General features: G+C 37.9%; 1 protein-coding gene and 1 pseudogene across 22 annotated transcripts in view; one reads left to right on the top strand and one right to left on the bottom strand.

Moving 5' to 3' along the window:
- The window catches only part of LOC101702191 (transmembrane protease serine 11E), a 155,484-nt gene that overhangs the window by 29,610 nt on the left and 105,686 nt on the right, over positions 1–20,188 (top strand). For 12 of the 22 annotated variants that reach the window (XM_087187748.1, XM_087187745.1, XM_087187738.1 and 9 more), the window contains exon 2: positions 11,000–11,133. The exons of 9 other annotated variants lie outside the window; for them this stretch is intronic. The gene's annotated coding sequence lies outside the window, so the exon portion shown is untranslated. Of the gene's footprint in view, positions 1–9,214; positions 9,255–10,999; positions 11,134–20,188 lie in introns of those variants that run through there. One more of the 22 variants, XM_087187734.1, reaches the window with a different exon arrangement.
- LOC101710442 (nucleolar GTP-binding protein 2 pseudogene) lies at positions 10,001–12,211 on the bottom strand (annotated as a pseudogene).

The raw sequence follows: 20,188 nt of genomic DNA, 5'->3' as shown, positions 1-20,188 counted from the left end.
TCCACTAAAAACATTGCTATTATGCTTTTTAAAATCCAAATCATAAATTATTAATGCATACCTTTCTAGGGATAATAAAAAGACAACTTACTTTGACTGAAGTAAAGCTATCAGTCAATCAATAAGCAGCAAGGAAGCAGGTAAAAAAGAGTTTTCAGATGAAAAAACTTGGGTTACTTGTTTCTTTTATGGACAAATATTAACTACATCTTGGCTGGCTTCTAAGCATGATAGGTTTAGGAAGAATGAACATCTTGCCACTGCTTTTAATAATTCTTAGTCATTTTGTTCCTTTTTGTAGAAAATTGAAACTATCCTGGATCAACCCTGTCTGACTCTCATTGACCTCATTTGATTGATTGATTGATTGATTGACTATTTTTGAGACAGGATCTCTGTAGCTTAGGCTACCTTCAAACAGTTCTCCTGCCTCAGCCTCCTGATTCCTGGGATTATTGGTGTACATGTCCACACCCATTTATCCTTCTCATGCCTTCCTCTTTGTCATCTTCCTTTTTTTTTCCTGATTCAAATAATTTCTAAGATGGTTCAGGAACAAAAATATGCTATCATGAAATATTCTAGTTATAAGAACATATATTTTCTCTGTCTCAATAGAATGGTAGATCGATCTGTGTATGTGCACGTTTCCACGCAAATTTTTAGGGTATGTATATTAGAGTGTGTTAAGGCACAATACCTCAGTGTTAGATCTCTAATTAGGAAATACTTCTAGAAATAAGTGGTATTTTTGTTTTTTATTTTTTATTTTTGGTACTGGGGATCGAACTCGGGACCTTGCACTTGCGAGCCAGGAGGTGGGACAACTGAGCTAAATCCCTGGACCTTAGAAATAAGTTTTTGTTACATGAGTCAGTGAATTAATAATTGCTTGTGGTGTGCTAAGTTTTATGCTGACTTTTAAATAGATAATCTCATTAAATCCTCACAGTGACAAGAACAGGGAGCATAACCTGAAAAAAAGATAACTATTGATCTCATGGTAGGATCCAAGTAACAGATTCCCCCGAGCCAAGAGAGAACTTGATGCCTGATTCTCAAAGTAGCACTTACTAGCTGGGCATGTTGGTGCACACCTGTAATCTGAGCACTGGGGAGGCTGAGGCAGAAAGATTGCCAGGAGTTCAAGGCCACCCTGGGCTCCATGGTGAGTTCAAGACTAGCCTAGACTATGTAACAAGACCCTGTCTCAAAAAAAAAAAAAAGAAAAAGTAGCACTATCAGGATAATAGCTCAGATTTTATAGAAGGCTTATCAGAAATCCTGTTTAATTGCATATCCTATGCACTTAATTTGTGAGATTTGTTGCATTGCATTGGTGATACAAATGCTTTTCCAATACTTTAGATGTAGTATTTCCCCTAAGTACTAGGAACAGAGTGAAGACAGAGAATATTTCATTTGTTAATATTGAAATAAAAGGAGAAAAGTAACCATGGAGATGAGGTAGATTAGGGATAGGGTAAAACCAGTGACAATTAGGTGAAATCTATTGTTACCATGAAGACCCAGGGCACATGCACAGAAGACAGGATCCAGGATGATTCAGGCTCCTGAGCACAGTGCTCAGATCCAATCAGAAAACTGCTATTTTCTTTTTCCTTTTTTCTTTCTTTCTTTTTTTTTTTTTTTTTGTGGTACTGAGGGTCAAACTCAGGACCTTGCACTTGCCAGGCAGGTGAGGTGCCACTGAGCTATATCCTTGGCCAGAAAAGTGCTATTTTCAATTCTTCATTTACATCTGGCAGAAAACCAAGTGAGTCTTCAATAGGACAGTTCAAATTTAGCACCAGGGCAAGTGAGTTTTTGATAGGACAACCATCCCAGTGCCTTATTTGCATGAGTGAAGAACTAATCCATGAATTTCAGACACAAAAGATTCCCTTCACTTATCCTGTGGCCATTGTGAATCTGCTCACAGGCCTGCGCTCACTTTTCAGATCATGCTTCTTTTCCACCTTCAATAAATGTGTATCCCCCCTACCTTTTTTGTATGTCTTGTCCAATTTTGTTCAGGACACGAACCTAGAAAGAATTCCCTGAGGACCCACCATCTGGTAACTAGGACACAGGAACTCTTATACATCACTAATGGAAGTATACATTCATAATGTATCTTATATCAATTTGACAATATTTTATAAAGTTGACCATTTAATGTTTTATAAAGTTGAATTTTTATTTGTGTGAAAATTCTTGTATCTTTTCATTTGCTTCACTTCTCTTTTATTATGGCATATTATATAAAAATCATAGAAAGTTGATATTGTTTATGTTTTACAATCACAAAGTGATTTAAAATTAATCATATAAACAATGGATTTTTTAAAAAAAACAATCAAACATAAGGAAGTTTTTATTCTTCCCATGTTTTTGGTCTGACAGTCTTTGTAGTTGTTATGATGTTGTAGAACTTGAAATGATTTTATAGCAAATTAAAGCACCACGCCTCCATGAATGTTGTCTTTGTTACTTTCTCCTTCCTGAGATACTCAACAACCACAGCTCTGAGGAGAGGTTTATTTTGGCTCATAGTTTGTAGAGGTTTTTCACTCTATACTTGACTGCCTCCAAGACAGGGCAGCATGGCAGAGAGATATGGCAGAGGAGAACCAGTTCATGGTATGGCAGGCAGCAGCCAGAAAGAGATCAAGGAAGGAGAGAGGTACCCTTTCCAGTTTACACCCACAGTGACCCACTTCCTCCAACCATGCTTCACTTCCCAAATCACATTTAGCTATAAACTCATCAGTAGATTAGTGCACTGGTGAGTTCACACACCCATGATCCAGTCACCTCCCTAAATCCCATGAGTGCATGAGGCTTTTGGGGGTGGGACATCTAGTTATAAACTCCAACAGATGACAAGGTTTAGCTCTACTCTTGCATTTATGCAGTTCCTTCCAAACCCAGGATAACTCTCCACTTGTCTCTAAGGAAAACCATTCTAATTTTTCAAGTTCTATTTTGTTGTGTTGGTTACATAGTTTTTCCAGATACCATTTTGCAACAGAATTCTGAAATTCATATTTTTTAAGTGAAATCATCTCTTTTTTGTTTTCTTTTTGAGACAAGGTCCTACTATGTTCAGGCTGGTCTCAAACTCATGGCAATCCTCTTGCCTCAGGCTTCTGAGTGCTAGTATTACAGGGATGTGTCATCATACCCATCCCAAAATCACCTCATTTTTCAACACTGGCACCTGAATTTTTTAGGGGATTTCTGTGACTAAAGTATCTATTTCTGTGACTAAAGTATCTATTTCTGTAGACCAAAGTGGAACTATGAGACATAGTTTACAACCACCTCCTAACAGTTGCTACCAGAAGTAACTAGAACCCAGCACCCAATTACATTTCAGAGTCTCTGCACAGAAGCCAGCAAACCTCCATTTGGCATATGCCAACACACATGAGAGAGAGAGAGAGAGAGAGAGAGAGAGAGAGAGAGAGAGAGAGAGAGAGATTGATTCTTGCATAGTGCATTTAAGTGAAAATTAATTTATATCACAGAAAAGTACTCCATTCTCTCCGCTGTTTGGATCTGGCTCCATGGTCTATTCAAAAGTCTCAGAAATTCATCCAATTTAGTCTCAAGTAACACTTTCTATGGAAGAGAAAGTGGTTCTCAGAGGACATATGGGAGCTCAATCTTGGATGCCCATCAGCAGATCAATGGATAAAGGAAATATGGGCACCTTGTCATTCAGAGATTTCTTCAGCATCAGGTTCTACTTACTGCCCTGCCAAACATGTAAGGACTGAAGCCTCTACACACAAAAGCTCTCTTGAGCAGTCTGCTGGCTCAGGCCGTCTTTGCCACTGTATGCAGAGCCCACTATTTCACCCTCCCTCAGGTCCAAGGTGAAGGAGATTCTCCTGCTGCCCCTCTCTAAGAGTAGAGAAAAATAACTCCCATTGAAACATCTGTTCAACAGTAAATCCACAAGTACTTTCCCGGTGAGAACTGCTACCTGCAAATAACATGAGGGTGGTGTCAGCCTGTTGGGAGCACAGGTGGCAAGTGGTAGGGATACAAAAGTGACATCAATATAATTGGAAAGAGAAATGAATCCCTAGACGATGGCTGGGATGAGATGTGTTCTGTGCCTGATGCACCAGAACACCTGGACCCCAGGAGAAAGTAATGTTGAAAAGCATGAGATTGATCAGTGATAGAGTTGCCTGAAAGGTGTGAAATGCACAGGCCACCTTGTCATCCAGAGATTTCTTCAGCATCAGCTTCTACTTACTGCACTGCCAATCATGCAAGCACTGAAGCCTCTACAAACTAAAGGTCTTCTGGGGAGCCTCCTGCCCTTGGCCACATTTTTCAACTTATGCAGAGCCCATTGCTTCAGCCTACCTCAAGACCAAGGTGAAGGAGATTTTCCTGCTGAATGCACGTTTTTTTATGGACTAAAATACCCAATGAACTCAACATGGAACATGGGCCCCTGTGTAAATTGTACTTGCAGTGAAAATCCAATTATATGCTGCAGGTCAGATGAAATGCCTGTGTACTATGACAAATTAAATTGCCGAGTTATGTTTGATGCCACTGCCTGCACCTTTGCTGTTACAGAGCACAGGAGACCATGGAAGGACTACCCTGTGTATGACTGGTTGCTTGATGTTCTGAAGGATCCAAGTTACCAAAACCATAACTGATCCTCAATTGATGAGTAAAAGCTGTGATTTTGCAAACACTACCAACCAATAAAAACTTTATCAAACAAACAAAAAAAGAAAGTGGTTCTCACTCTACTATTATAGTCCATTTCTCACTCTACCAAATCCAATACAGTTTCTCTTCAATCTTGTTCAGAATGAGATAAAAGAAAGTTGAAACTGCATGATCTCATCTTCTATACTCCTGGAAGCAGATATTTCAACACAAATTATCAACATATCAACTTCCAAGAATGAAATGGTGATTTTCAGGTAATAAATAGGCTCAGTAAGCTAAAATCCAAATTTAAAAGAAACTCTACCTCTACCGAGGTTCAGCCTTGCTAATGAACCAAATTTACATTAGTAAGTGGAACACATAAGTGTAGAGCTCTACAAGCCTGGCTGGGGGCTACTGTCCTACATTCAGCACTCCCTCCAAGAGTAATGGAGAGCTATTTGTGTACTAGTGTAAAAGTGCTCACCCACTTTCCATCTCAGAATGGCAACTACACCTGCTCATTGGAAGCTTGTACTCCAAATTTTGCTATAAATGGCACTGGTAACGCAAAATGGAAATTTAAAAGTTAGAATTTTGTTTCCTTTTAGAGACAAATGACTTCAAACTTCCTCAGGCCTGCAGCATACACTGCCACCCCCACCTTTTCTCATCCCAGATGAATGGACACATCATGTAGATGCTGGCACCATGAGGTCAAAGTCCAGTGTCATTTCCACAGGGAAAGAAGTCTAGCTCCCAGCAAGGAGGAAACGAGCTTGTGCATCTCTTTCATCTCATTTGATACCCCTCAAACTATTCCTTGTTATAAGGACCCCAATGCACTTGTAAGTGGCAAGATGGTGATTTGGGTGGTGAGGCCACCCCCATCTTCCAGGAGCCAGCTTTCAATAACGCCTTTTTCCTTTCCACCATAATAATTGGCCACCTTTGATTTGGTCAGCATTAAGCAAATGAACCTATGTGTATAAACATAAGTGGCTGGTAACACTCCAGGGTAGTATGTTTGATTTTTTTTTTTTAGTATATTTTAGTATACTTATTTGAAAAGGAAGTAACTGAGCAATAAGCTAATAAATAAGTCCATATCCAAATCATTTTAAAGATAGCTGTCAGATCAATAAGATAAGACATTTGAAGACAAAATAAATTTGAAGAAAGAACAACTCAGCCAAAAGGCTGTCTAGATACAAGGCAGAAACAACGGAGTCTCAACACCAGCAGTAAGACACAAACACCTTGCTGCAGAAATGGTGAGAAGTCTAGACACCTCCAGTTTCTGAGTAAACTAGCAGGTAGATATTCATTGTGAAAGGTGTTTGATATTGATATCACACTTACTAAGAAATACTCTGATAATTTGTCCCAAAAGATTTGCCTACTACAAGAGAATGTGTTGGTTCACTTGAAAAATACGGTCCTCTTGACTAGGTTGACAATATTTCTCCAAGTTTTCTGATTATATACTTTAGTTATATAAACATTGTCTAACTGCATGGCATAAACACAGTTAAGAGGACTTTACATAATTCATGCATTCAATAAATATTTGGTAATTTGTTTTTAAGTAGTTATTTGCAAGTGGCAACATGAGTAAATTAAAATTTCACCTTGTATATTCAACTAATTTTTTACTTATTCACGTTGTGGCAAATACATTTATATTTCTTAAATTATTTTTCAAGGTTAAATGAATTCATCTTTGCAAAATTTGTACTCTTATTATGACAGAAGAAGAGAAAATTCACATTTAATTGTTTTGAACAATGACCCTGCAGGAAAAAAAAATATTATTCCTATTTATAAAAATGGGTTTAGGCATGTTAAGTAAAACTTTCCCTGGGACATTCAACTAGTAAATTGCAGGGCTAAGATTTAAATCCAAGCCTAGATGACCTTTATTCCTTCTGATTTCTTATAGGTACTTTTTAGGTAAATTCTAAAATGACATATAATCTTATGTTCTACTAAAAGTTTTAGTTTGCCCTAAGTAAAGTTTAAGTCCTGTTTGAAAGAGCCATTTTGGGAGAGACCATGACTCAGATCTGGCAGACATGCAGGATTGGTACAAGGATGGGCTCTCAGGATGGGAACCAAGCCAGAGACAAGGATTCCAGGGATTTAAAATGTAAGAGATCATCATTTTAGGGTAGTGAGGAGGCATTGGGAAATAACTAAAATGTAAGAAGTTATTAAAGGCACAAACTGAGTGAAGTGTCCAAAGAATCTCTTCAGTAACAGAGAAAACAATGACTACATTCAATCATAGAAACTGGCAGGGTGCCCTGGGATAGGAGCAGCCACACATATCTGAAATATGCCTGAAACACAATTGAATGTTTAATATTAAGCTAACCTCAGAACTAGAAGACAAGTCCATCAAATTCTCAGTTATTATTATCTCTGAAAATGGCTTTGCTTAATGACAATATGACTAGGTATGGAATTCCACATTTAAAGGCTTTTCCAACCCAACATTTTTCTAGCTGTTTCATTGTCAGCAATGTGCTGATAAAAAGTTGGACATCAATCCATTCTTATTTTCCTGTGAGGAATGTATCTTTTCTCTCTAGCAGTATCAGTATTTTCCTCTCTATACTTGCTACTCTAAGCTTTCATCCCCATGTATCTGTGTTTTTCATTGCATAACATTCATTGACTCTTTGTGAGATTTCATGTCTTTCTGGTTCTGGAAAATTGTAGGCTATTAGTTCCTGAAATATTTCTTCTACTACAGCCTCTTTAAACCTGTTTAAGAATGTTATGCCTGGTGAGGTAACTTGATGACTGATCAGGATATAGTGCTTCTGGTTTCTCTTAATGTCTCCAGTGTCTTATTCCAGATAGCTGAATTAGGTAGACATTTAAAGGCAGTTAGAAAGGGACCAGGCCCAAGACAGAGTCAGAACAGAGTTGAGGCAAACCCGGGCTATAGTCCAGGGCTGAGTTGAAAGAAAACTAGGCCCTAAGATGGAGACACTTTGGCTAGGCCTACAAGCCTCCCCAGAGATAAACAGAAGCTCAAAGCTGTGCTTTAACTAGCACCATCTGGTCCAGTTAGCCTGAACAATGTAACAAACACTTAGAAACTACATAACAAACACCTAGCTGGATGACCAGAACACTCTGACTTTCACTCCTACCCCTTCCAGAAATGCCTTTGTTCTAGTGCAGTGTACCCTTGCTGCGTACTTTGTTTTTCTATTGCATCGTTAGCAGAGTGACTATATTGTAATCCCATAGGTTGATGACAGTTTGACCCAAAGTAACCGGCAGTGTGATTTTGCTTCATACGAACCCCCTAGACAAAGAGCCTCAGCAGCCTCCCACTTCTGGGACCCCTCCTGCCTCTCAGGAGCTTTCTCTTAACAAACTCTTCCTGCTCTTCACCTCCTTTGTCCTTGAGTTCATTCTCCACTGTCCTGAGACAGGAACTCCCCACATCCACCAGGCTGGGAGTTACTTCCACATAGTATTTGGTACACTGCCCTATTTGAAATACCATGTTCATCTTTCTTGTGAAGACAGATACTACTGATTTGTCTTACAGGAGGGCAAGGAAAGAGATATGGACTGGGGACTCACTGGACTCCTTCATTTGTGGTGTTCCAACTAATTATGTTGTCAGTGGCCACCTGCTCTTGGATCTGTTCCCCAAGGTGTGGAACAATTGTGTTCTCTGTCTCACTTTCTTGGTTAGACCCTTCTCAAGAGAGGCATGGACGCCAACATCATTCTCATTTTATAACTTGTTTTTCTCTTTCCTGCTTTTAAATGACTTGTTTTTTTTACTGTTGGTATTTTAATTTATTTATTCGAATACACTTTCTTTAATTTCTGTGAATTTAGTGTGGCTGGGAAGATAATATCCACTTTGAAACTGAAAGACTGCCTCCCACCATTTTTGCACTGATTTGGGTATTTTGCACTTGGTAATTCAATCAAATAGTTATCTATAAAATTAACTACAAAACAAGAAATTTACTAGATTTTTCCTGATATTCAGATGTATTTCTTCTTTTATTTTGTTTTGTATTTTATGGTTTTGGAGGCAGCTTCTCATTATATAGCCCAGGCTGGCCTGACCTTCCTGCTTCAGCCTCCCAAGTGATGGGATTACAGGTGTGCACAACCACATCTAGTTTTTTGGGTGTATTTCTTACAAATATTACTCATTCCTCATTCTCCTGTTCTGTCCACTTTCATCCAAAATATAAACATACTCATCCGACACTCCAGATAAGCATATGTATATATACATTCTAGGTAGGTTAAACTGTAGTTTGAGGATATAATCTTCCATTAAATGATGATGGAGAAACAGTGAAGGGAAATAGGGAGGGTGCAGCTGTGAGGTAACAGGAGCACAGTTAAATCCACACTTATTGTCATGTGATGGCACACAGATGGTAGGAACAGTCATTCAAATTTTAAGGTATTGATTTATAGCTTGATAATATTACTTTTTTCTTTTCCCTAGGGTTTAAATATTTAGGTTTAGAAAAAAGAATAATTTTATTCAGTCCAAATACCAGTCCTGAGAGGTAAGATTTTTCTTCTTATTAGAAAAAATTCTAACATATTAGAATATAGGAAGTAGGGATAAATCCAAATAATTCCCCAAACTATCTATTCCACTGTTTCAAAATATTTATATATATGTAAATACTAACTTATTTATACTACTAGTTTCTCTTAGTTCATTGAAGAGAAAATTTTGTGCTTTTATCTGTTTGGTGTTCTTTGTAAGAGACTTTTTTGTCTATAACTTCAACTCTGAGTAATGTTTTAGCCATTCTTTTAAATTATGATACACAATATATTAACTATTGTTATTCTATAAATTTTTAATGAAATTTTGTTTTCTTTCATAGAAGTAATGAATGTCTTTTATATTTTCTTTATTAATATCTACTTATATTACAGTAATTTTTTCTATTGGCCTTTGAAATATTATTTTTATTTATTTATTTTTTTTGGTATTGGAGATCAAATTTGGGTCCCTCCACTTGTGCAGCAGGCAGCGAAAACACTGAGCTAAATCCCCGGCCCTGAAATATTAATTTTAAAGTGATTAATATAATGAATGCATCATAGAAACAGTTGCTGTGTTTTGGGGGGGGGGTTGTGGCACTTTCTCTTTATTTTCACTAGCACCGGTGAATGGTTTCAGCTATAAAACCTCAGAACAAACATATATGGCCTCAGAAATGCCACCTGGGCATTAAGAAAATAAACACAATTTGTAATTGCACATGTTGGTATAATTTAATAAACAATTCTTTAGGTGTTACTGATTATGTCTGAATTTTTTTTGTTTATGTTTCTGTCCTTCTCAGTCGTTGGTCTTCTTTTTGTTCTGGTTCCTATTTTTCACATTGTGTGTTTCATAGTAGCGTACACCAACTTTTTTGGATTGCTGCTGTCATGCTGCTTGCCTTCATTCCTTAGATATAAGCATCCTCTGAGTTTTATTTGACTGTTCCTCTTCCCTCTGTGCCTTCTGATTCCTTCCCTTTTTAGTACTTGCTGATTTGTTTACTTCTTCAGGTGTTTCTTTTTGTTCTTCAGACTTTGCAAAAACCTTTTCACTTACCCCCTTAGATATCCTGACTGCTGAAAACTTTTCAGTCTTGGCTTTGCTTAAAAACTTCTGGTATTTTGCAGTCTTCTCATCCAGGGCTTTTACCACTGCTTTGGTGTCATTTCCCACTTGGTCTTCTTGGGACTCCTGATGAGCCTCTTCCTTGACATCTGTCTGGTCCTGCTTCTGCTCCTCCTCCTCCTCAGAAGCAGAAAAGCTCTCCAGCTCTTCCTCGCTGTCTGACACCGCCACAGGAACCAGATCATCACCAGAAAACTGGGGCATGATATTGATTTTGCCGAAGTTCTGTCGAACCCATGCAAGGATCTGCTGCATTTCAGAGTTAGCATCACAGGGACGGTCCTCTTCTTTTTCTTTCTCAATGACAGATTCTGAACCTTCACCTGTGGTCTCTGTAGTCTCTTCCAAGTTGTTCTGGGTTGTTTCAGTAGCATCTTCCAAAGATGAGGAAGGAGGAAGCTGGGGGGTTGCAGGCGCCTCTGCATTGGGTGGTTTGACAAAGAAAGGGATCCGGCCCCACTGCCAGTCATTAAGGACCATCTTGCCCACAGTCTTCAAATCAGGCTCTCCACCCTTTAATAATTTCCCAGTGCAGAAAGCAAGCTTCTCAAGAAAGTCCTCAGCATTCTCCCATGAATCAGTCTTGTATGTCTTACTGATATATTCTGGTTTTGCTCGTTCCAGGACAGCACCAATGTGGTCTTCAGGACTTAATTTTTTCAACTTGAACAACTCCTTTCAGCACAGTGTCTGTCTCTGAGTCCTCAGAGGGGTAAACCACACCTGGGCAGTCAATGAGGAATATCTGATGCATCAAGGTAATATATTGCCAGACCTTTGTTTCACCTGCAATGCAGGCCACTTTGCAAGCTTTCTTGGAACTCATTGTGTTGATCACGGAGCTCTTGCCAACATTTGGATACCCAATGAAGCAGACGCTGATCTGTTTCTTGTCAGTGTGCAACTTTCCCAACTGCCACAGAAGCTAAATGAATGCTCCTTTGCCAAAGGGGTTAGCAAGACTCGAATGGAAAGCAAGTGTTGGATACTTCTGGGAGAGGACAGCAACCCATCATTTTGTTGCCCAGGTTGGAACAAGGTTGCATTTGTTGAGTACAAAAATAACATGCTTCCAGGGTTTTTCCTTTTTCAAGTAAGCCTCAATGTGGGGGGAATGGGTACCCATTGGATCTCTAGCATCAAGAACTTGGACTACAATATCTGATGAATCTATCACCTTGTAGAGCTCACCCCATATTCTTTTGGGCTGTCCTTTCTTATATATCTCTTCTTGGGCTTCATTTCTCACACCAGTGTCTTCGGTTACCAAATCGTGATCCTTGCCCTGGTCATAGCTCTCAGTGGATATCTCAGCTTTTTCCATCAGTGACTGCATATCACTCGCAAATAAATTTGGCCGCTTTCTCTGTGACTTAGGACCAAATGTAGTTTCAAAACTTTCAGTGTCAAGAATGTGCACCTTGGAGTTATGAGGCTGGATTCCGTCATGGAGAAGAGACATTGGTAACTTGCTTTGCTTCATGACAACTTTGTATGGATCCTTCAGAACTGTATCCATTTCCTCTTGAAATTTCTGTAATGAAGACTGCTTAATCACACGTGTGTTTCCAAACCATTTAATATTTGGCTCTACTCGTGCCACTGTACCAGAAGCCACCGTTGATGGATACTGCAGAGGCTTAATCACTTTACCACAACTATTCCTGCGCTCCTTTTGCCTATACATGTTTAGGCACCGGATTATAGCCTGGTCCCTCTCGTTTTGTCCTCCTGCTCCCTGTACTCCATCCGGGTTGGTGCTGGACTCGGAGGCGTTGATGGTGCTCCATCATTTGTACTTGGGCTTCACTATCTTGCCGACGGGACAAAGACGGGTCTGGCTTACTGGGTAAATTAGCTCGGAACTTCACAGCATAGGAACAGTTTTAAAACTAGGTACTTGGCACAAAGAATTTAGCTGTATTTAACTCTATTGATTTACTGCTGCATTTCTGCTGTCATATTTCTAGGTTACTTTCAGTTCTTAAATATTGGTAGCAAACTAGGAATAGTCTCTGTATGTGGTACATTCTGAGATTTTACTAACCAAGTCTGTGTTTGATTGGGATAGGCTTATTTTTTAAATAGTGGCCACATCATTCCTGTCTTCATAGCTATTGCTCTATTTTTAAGCTGGTGTCTTCTTTTAGCTTCTTCCCCCCCATCTTTACTCTTTTATTTCATTTTTATTAATTTTATTGGTACATTTTAGGTATACAATATTATGACATTCATCATTGGAAATTTACATAATCACTCTTGGTACTTATTTTTTCCCCATGCCCCTGCCCTCCCTTCAACCTCTCCATCCCTCCCTATTTACAAAGATTCTGTTTCTGTTATTTCATTTTCTCATATTCATTCCATTCCCTTCTCTCCTTTCCCCTAGCCCTACCACTTCCCCTTCCCCTTTGCCCTTTTTCTTCCTATTTCACATTATCTATTATACCTTTTAGTCCCTATTTACATTTCAGTTACTCTTACTGGAGAAACTATTTGGTACTTACATATGTGTGTCCTGTTTATTTCTTTTTTTTCCCCCATTAACTTTATTGGTACATTTTAGGTATAAAATACAGTTACATTCATCATTGGGATCTTGTACTATTACATAAGTCTCTTGGTTCTTAATTTTTGTCCCCTTCCCTTGCCATCCTTTCAACCCCTCCACCCTTCCCTATTTGCAAAGACCTTGTTTCCATTTTTTTCCTCTTCTCATATTTTTTCCTTTCCCTTTTTTCCCTTCCCCTACCCCTCCCAATTCCCTTGCTCTTTTAGACCTTTTCTTCCTATTACACAATATCAATTATACATGTTTTAAATTATAATATTAAGATCTAGGAGACATTACCACAGATTTTACAGAATTTAAAAGGATATAGAAAGCATATTACAAAAATCTTTTTTGAAATAAATTTGACAACTTCTAAGAAGTACCTTGGAAGACAAATTAATGAAACTAACTCTGGAGGAAATATAAAATTTGAATAGCACCTATTAAAGAAAGTATATTCCTAGCTTGAAAACCTACCTATATGATAATAGCAGGCTCATAAACATTTTAACTGATAAATTATATCAAACATTTAAAGCAGAAAAAAGAAGGAACACTTCTCCCCTCATTTTAGGAACTCAATGTGCTAATCCTAAAACTGGATAAAGATAATAACAGAAAAAAGTATGAACATAGATAGAAATTTGTTTAACAAAACAAACTATTAGAAGTCAGATCTGGCAGTATGTAGAAACTGGTTTTGTTATAGGGATGGCAGTGTTGGTTCAGCATTGGAAGATCCATCCCCAAAAGTCATCATTTTAACAGAAGAAAGGAAAAAGCCATATGATCCTGTCACTAGTTGGAGAAAAAGTATTGGACTAAATTCTACAGCTGGTCATGGTAAAAGCTATCAGGAGACTAGAAGTAGAACAGAACCTTCTGAACAGATCAAAGACATGTACTCCATACTTCCAGCGAGAATGCCTTCTATGAATGGAGAAGATACAATGCTTTCTCCTTAAGGTGGGGAACAAGGGCAGATATGCTTACTCTTTATCTGTCCATTAAACTTTGAAACCTAGTCCCCACCAAAATAGTCTGGCAATAAAATGACACAACTAGGATAGAATTGGCACGGCAGAAGCAAAATCTTTATATGTAGATGAAATGATCATCTACAGAGAAAATACCTTCCAGAAATCTCTAGGAGCCCCTAGAACTTGTACTTGAATTTAGCAGGATTAGAAAACACAAGGTATATATAAAAATTCAGGTCTGTGTATATTTGCTATAAATGAAGAATTGGATATTGAAATTTAAAAGATATGTAGGAATACAAAAGACCAAGAAAAGTTAAAAACAAAAACAGTGTTGGAAGATGTTTAGTACTTAATTGTAAGACTTCTTCTAAAGCTACAGTAATCAAGGCAGTGTTGGTGTAAGGAAAGACCTATATAGAGAGCATTTGAATAAAACAGAATCTAGAAATAGAACCACACATATATGGTCCACTGAGTTTTGAAAGATTATTTAACATTAGCATTTTATAGAATATAAACTCAATTCAAGAGCCGAGGAAGAGAGAGTGTTTTCAGCAAACGGCACTAGAACACCTGGTATCCATATATAAAAAATTAATGTCAACTCTTTTTTTCCATACATGAAAATAACTTGAAGGGATCTATGAACCTAAATAAGAAAGCCTAAAAGTATGAAACTTTAAGAAGAAATTATAAGGGAAAATATTTATGAATTCAGGGTAGGCAAGAACTACCTAGGATATAAAAGACATGATATATAAAAGAAAAAAATTGATAAATGAGATTCCATCAATATTTAGAACTTTAAATGACATCATTAAAATGAAAAGTAGTCCTTAAACAGACCATATTTACAATGCATATAACCTATGACCAGAATATATAAAGAACTCTTACAGCTCATTAATAGACAACCCAATTAAAATGTAGACATAAGAAGATGATAAATAGCCAGTATAGCACAAGGAATGGTGTGCAACTCTAGATTCAGAAAAATACTAATCAGTGCAATACTAAAATTGAATTATACACTCATTAGGAAGATGAAGTCAAAAGTTTTCAAAGCCTTGTCATGACTTTTTCTTTTTGTTGGATTCTCCCCCTTTGCATTTAAATTATCACGCCCAGTAGATTCATTCTGCTGTGTCCTGGGGTTGTGATCCTCACTGTCTTTTCCTAGGGTTTTGTCTAAAAGTTTTTGGAGTGCCGGTTTGGTATTCATGAAGTTCCGGAGGTGTTCTTTATCATGAAAGTGTCTTATTTCTCCATCAATTTTGAAAGATAGTTTTGCAGGGTACATCAATCTGGGTTGGAGGCTGTTTTCCTTTAGGGCTTGAAATACATCACTCCAAGCTCTTCTTCCCTTGAGGGTTTGCATTGAGAAACCTGCTGTGATTCTGATGGGCTTTCCTTTGTATGTGATTTGTTTCTTTTCTCACTGCTTGTAGAATTTTGTTCTTCTGTTGGATTTCTGGAATCCTAACTACTATATGCCTATGTGTAGATTTTTTTTTATCAAGGCTAGCTGGAGTCCTATATGCCTCCCTTATCTGTATGTCAAGTTCTTTTCCTCTGCTTGGGAAGTTTTCTGCCATTACTTTTGTGAAGAATTTTTTTATGTCATCTGCACTCTCTCCTGTTTCTTCATTGATTCCAGTCAGTCTTATGTTATTCTTCTTTGCATCGTCTAGCAGCTGCTGGATTGATTTCTTGTGTTCCCTTATAATTTTAAAGCAATTTTTCTTTGCCTCCTCACTAATTCCAATCTTTTCTTCTATATGTGAAATTCTATCCTCACATTGGTTCATACTGCTGCGCAGACTTTTGATGGAGGTTTTTTTTTTTTTTTTTTTTGGTACCGGGGATCGAACTTGCATCCTTGCGCTTGCACAGCAGGTGGCGAGACCACTGAGCTAAATCCTCAGCCCTTGATGGAGTTTTTAATCTCTTCAAAATATTTTTGTATCTGTTTTATGGATTCCATTTGTTTCCTATGTTGGGATTTCATCATGTTCCTCAAATCCTCTATTTTTTTTTATCTGTGTCCTCTCTAGATTTATTAATCATGTCTTGCACCATAAGCAAAATCTTCGCTGTTATCTGAGTAATTATTTCTGATTTCATTTTTCCCAGATCCTCTTTTGTTGCCAGTTCAGAGAGTCCAGGTGGTTGAGTATCAGATTGTTCCATCTCGTTTCCCTTTGGGGTTTCTGTAGGTGATCCAGAAGTCTGTGTTTGAGGCTTTTTTATGTGTTTTCTCATTTCCACGGGGGGGGGTGCTTCTGGCACCCACGTGGCTCACCTTCTCTGCCCTAGGATCTTGGGATAGCAGCGGGGGAGCTTCCTTCCCAGTTCTGGGACCGGCTGAGCTTCTCTGCCCTATGAGCCCGGGATGGAGGCGAGGAGCTTCCTTCTGGGTTCTGGGACCAGCTGAGCTTCTCTGCCCATGTCCTGTTTCTTTCACTTGAGAGTATGGCCTCAATGTGCATCCATTTAGCTATAAATATCTCTAATTTCTCATTTTTTATGGGTAAGTAGTACTTCATTTTATTAAAAAAAATTCATTTTCTTTATCCAGTCTCCAGTTGATGGGCATTTGGGCTGTTTCAAGCTTTAGCTATTACAAATTGCGCTGCTATGAACATGGGCGCACATATATCACTGTGGTATGATTCTTTAAATTCTTTGGGGAAAATACCGAGCAGGGGAATAGTTGGGTCAAATGGGACTTCCAGTGCGAGTTCTTTGAGGTGTCTCCATACTGATTTCCACAGTGCTTGCACCAGTCTACACTCCCACCAGCAGTGGAGCAGGGTTCCTCTTTCCCCACAACCCCGTCAGCATTTGTTATTGGTTGATTTCATAATAGTAGCCATTCTTTCTGGAGTGAGGTGGAATCTCAGCATTGTTTTCATTTGCATCTCTCGATTGACCAGTGATGTTGAACATTTTTTCACGTATTTGTTTGCTATTTCTACTTCTTTGTCGGAGAAATGTCTGTGCAATTCAGATGCCCATTTTTGGATTGGGTGTTTAAATTTGGGAAGTCTGATCTTTTTAAGTTCTTTATAGTTTCTAAATAGTACACCTTTTTCTGAGGAAAAGTAGGTAAAGATTTTTTTCCACATTGTGGGTTTCCTCTTCACACTGCTGGTGATCTCTCTTGCCATGGAGAAGCTTTTTAATAAGAAGAGATCCTGCTTTTTGATTGCTTGTGCTAGTTCATGGGCAACTGAGGTTTTGTTCATAAAATCTTTTCCTACACCAATATTTTTGAGTTCTACATAACCTCTGTTCCAGGTGGTTCAGCATTTCTATTTTATGTTTTTTTTAATTTTTTTGCTTAAATTCTTTTATCAGTGCATATTATGTATACAACTCATTTACATTTATCACTGGGTGCTTGAACCTGTACATGATGTATCTTGGTTCTCATTTTTTCCCCATTACCTATGTGCCCTTCCCCATTTACATAGACTTTGTTAACATTTTTTTCTTTTCTCATAATTTTTCCTTTCCCTCCTTTCCTTTCCCCTTCCCCTCCCACCACCCCTACCACTTTGGACCTTTTCTTCCAATTTCAAATTATTGATTATTCATTTTAATAGTTTTCATCCTTATTTACACTTTCAGTGTCTCATACTAGAGAAACTACTCGATATTTACCCTTTTGTGTCCTATTCATTTCACTTAAGAGTATGGCCTCAATATGCATCCATTTAGGTATAAATGTCTCCAGTTTCTCATTCTTTATGGCTGAGTAGTATTTCATTTTATAAAAAAAAAAAACCGAGATATTTTTTATCCAGTTTCCATTTGATGGCACTTGGGCTGTTTTCAAGCCTTAGCCATTAGAAACTGTGCCAGCGTTTCTATTTTAATATTTAGATCTCTAAGCCATTTTAATTTTAGTTTAGTGCATGGCAAGAGATATAGGTCTAATTTTAATCCTTCGCAAGTTGAAACCCAAATTTTCCAGCACTATTAAAGAGGCTCTCTTTCCTCCAGTGAGGGTGTTTGGCTCCTTTATCGAAGATGAGATGGCTGAGTGTGTCTGGCGTTGTTTCTGCATCTTCTAATCTGTTCCACTGGTCCTCAGGTCTGTTTTTTTGCCAGTATCATGCTGTTTTTAATCACAGTAGCTTTGTAGTATAGTTGCAAGTTGGGGCTTGTGATACCCCTGCCGTGTCTCTGTTACCTAGAATTGCTTTTGCTATTCTGGGTCTCTTCTTGTTCCAAATGAATTTTTGGATTGTTTTCTCAAGGTCCATGAAGTATGCTGCTGGGATCTCAATTGGGGTTGCATTGAATCTACATAGCAGTTTTGGCAGTATAGCCATTTTCACTATGTTGATCCTTCCTTCCCAGGAGCAAGGGATGTCTGTCCATTTTCTGATATCATCTTCAGTGTCTCTTCAGAGTGCTATATTTTTCAGAGAAGAAAACTATGATTTATTTTGTTAGGTTGATTCCAATTTTATTGCATGCTATTGTGAAAGGAATTATTTGCCCTATTTCTTTCTCAGTGAGTCTGTTTATCATGTAAAGGAAAGCTATTGATTTTTGTGTTTTGACCTTGTATCCAGCTACTTGACTGAGTTTGGTTTTTAGGTCTAGAAGACTTTCGGTGGAGTTCTTGGGGTCTTCTATATAGAGTATCATATCACCTGCAAATAATGACAATTTGACTTCTTCATTTCCTATCTTTATTCCTTTTATTTCTTTCTCTTGTCTAATTATTATGACTAATGTTTCCAGAACTATATTGAACAAGAATGGTGATAGTGGACATCCTTGTCTTGTTCTTGATTTTAGTGTGAAGCATTTCAGTTTTTGGCCATTTAGTATGATACTGGCTGTTTGTTTTTCATAGATGGCTTTTATCAGCTGAAGTAGAGACCATCTATTCCAATTTTTTATAGAGTTTTTATCATAAATGCATGTTGGATTTTGTCAAATGCTTTTTCTGCGTCTATGGAGATAATCGTATGGTTTTTGTCCTTGGCTCTATTGATATAGTGTATTACATTGATTGATTTGCATATATTGAACCATCCCTGCATCCCTGAGATGAATCCCACTTGGTCAGGGTGTATGATCTTCTTAATTATCTTCTGCATTCTCTTTGCCAGTATCTTATTAAGGATTTTTGCATCTATGTTCATTAGTGAGATTGGCCTATAGTTCTCCTTTTTGGTTGGGTCTTTCTCTGCTTTGGGGATCAAGGTGATGCTTGCTTCCAAGAATGAATTTGGAGTTATTGCTTCCCTTTCAATTTCATTGAAGATTTTAAACAGTAGTGGCAGCAGTTCCTCTCTAAATGTCTTGTAGAATTTAGCAGTGAAGCCATCAGGGCCCGGGCTTTTCTTAGTTGATAAGTTTTTGATTACATTTTCAATTTAATTGGTTGATATTGGGTTGTTTAGAATTTTTAGGTCTTCTTCCTTCAACTTTGGTAATTCATATGTATCTAGGTATCTGTCCATTTCTTCTGTGTTTTCCGTCTTATTGGTGTATAGGTTCTGGAAGTAGGTACTGATGATCCTCTGGATTTCTGCTGGGTCTGTTGTAATTTCACCCTTTTCATTCCTAATTGCATGGATTTGGGCCTTTTCTTTCCGTTTTCTGATAAGGTTGGCTAAGGGTTTGTCAATTTTGTTGATTCTTTTGAAGAACCAACTCTTGGCTTCATTGATTTTTTGTATCGTTCTCTTAGTCTCCATTGCATTGATTTCTCCTCTGATCTTTATAATTTCCTCCCTTGTATGAGCTTTGGGATTGTCCTGCTCTTCTTTTCCTAGAAGCTTGAGGTTCAGCCTCAGGTTGTTTAATTGGGCTCCGTATGTTTTCCTAATATGTGTATTCACTGCTATGTATTTCCCTCATAAGACTGCTTTCATTTGCATCCCATAGATTCCGATATGTTGTATTGTCTTTGTCATTTAATTGAAGGAACTGTCTGATTTTTTCTTTAATTTCCTCTGTGACCCATTGGTTATTCAGAAGTGTGTTGTTCAATTTCCACATTTTTATGAAATTTTTCAAGTTTCTTTTGCTATGGATCTCCAATTTCATCGCACTATGGTCTGATAATATAGAGGGGATAACTTCAGTTCCTTTGCACTTACTTAAACATGTTCTATGTGTGGGTATGTGGTCTATTTTGGAGAATGACCCATGTGCAGCTGAGAAGAATGTGTATTCTGATTTTGTGGGGTGGAAGACTCTATAAACATCTGTTAAGTTCATTTGTTCGAGAGTTTGATTGAGTTCTAG

Source organism: Heterocephalus glaber, unplaced genomic scaffold (genome assembly GCF_053883595.1).
Source record: "Heterocephalus glaber isolate CG9 unplaced genomic scaffold, H.glaber_assembly_v1.0 deba00001509, whole genome shotgun sequence".
Classification (NCBI taxonomy): Eukaryota; Metazoa; Chordata; class Mammalia; order Rodentia; family Bathyergidae; genus Heterocephalus; species Heterocephalus glaber.
Note: the sequence above shows the minus strand (reverse complement) of the source record. Positions and strands in the feature narration are given on the sequence as shown.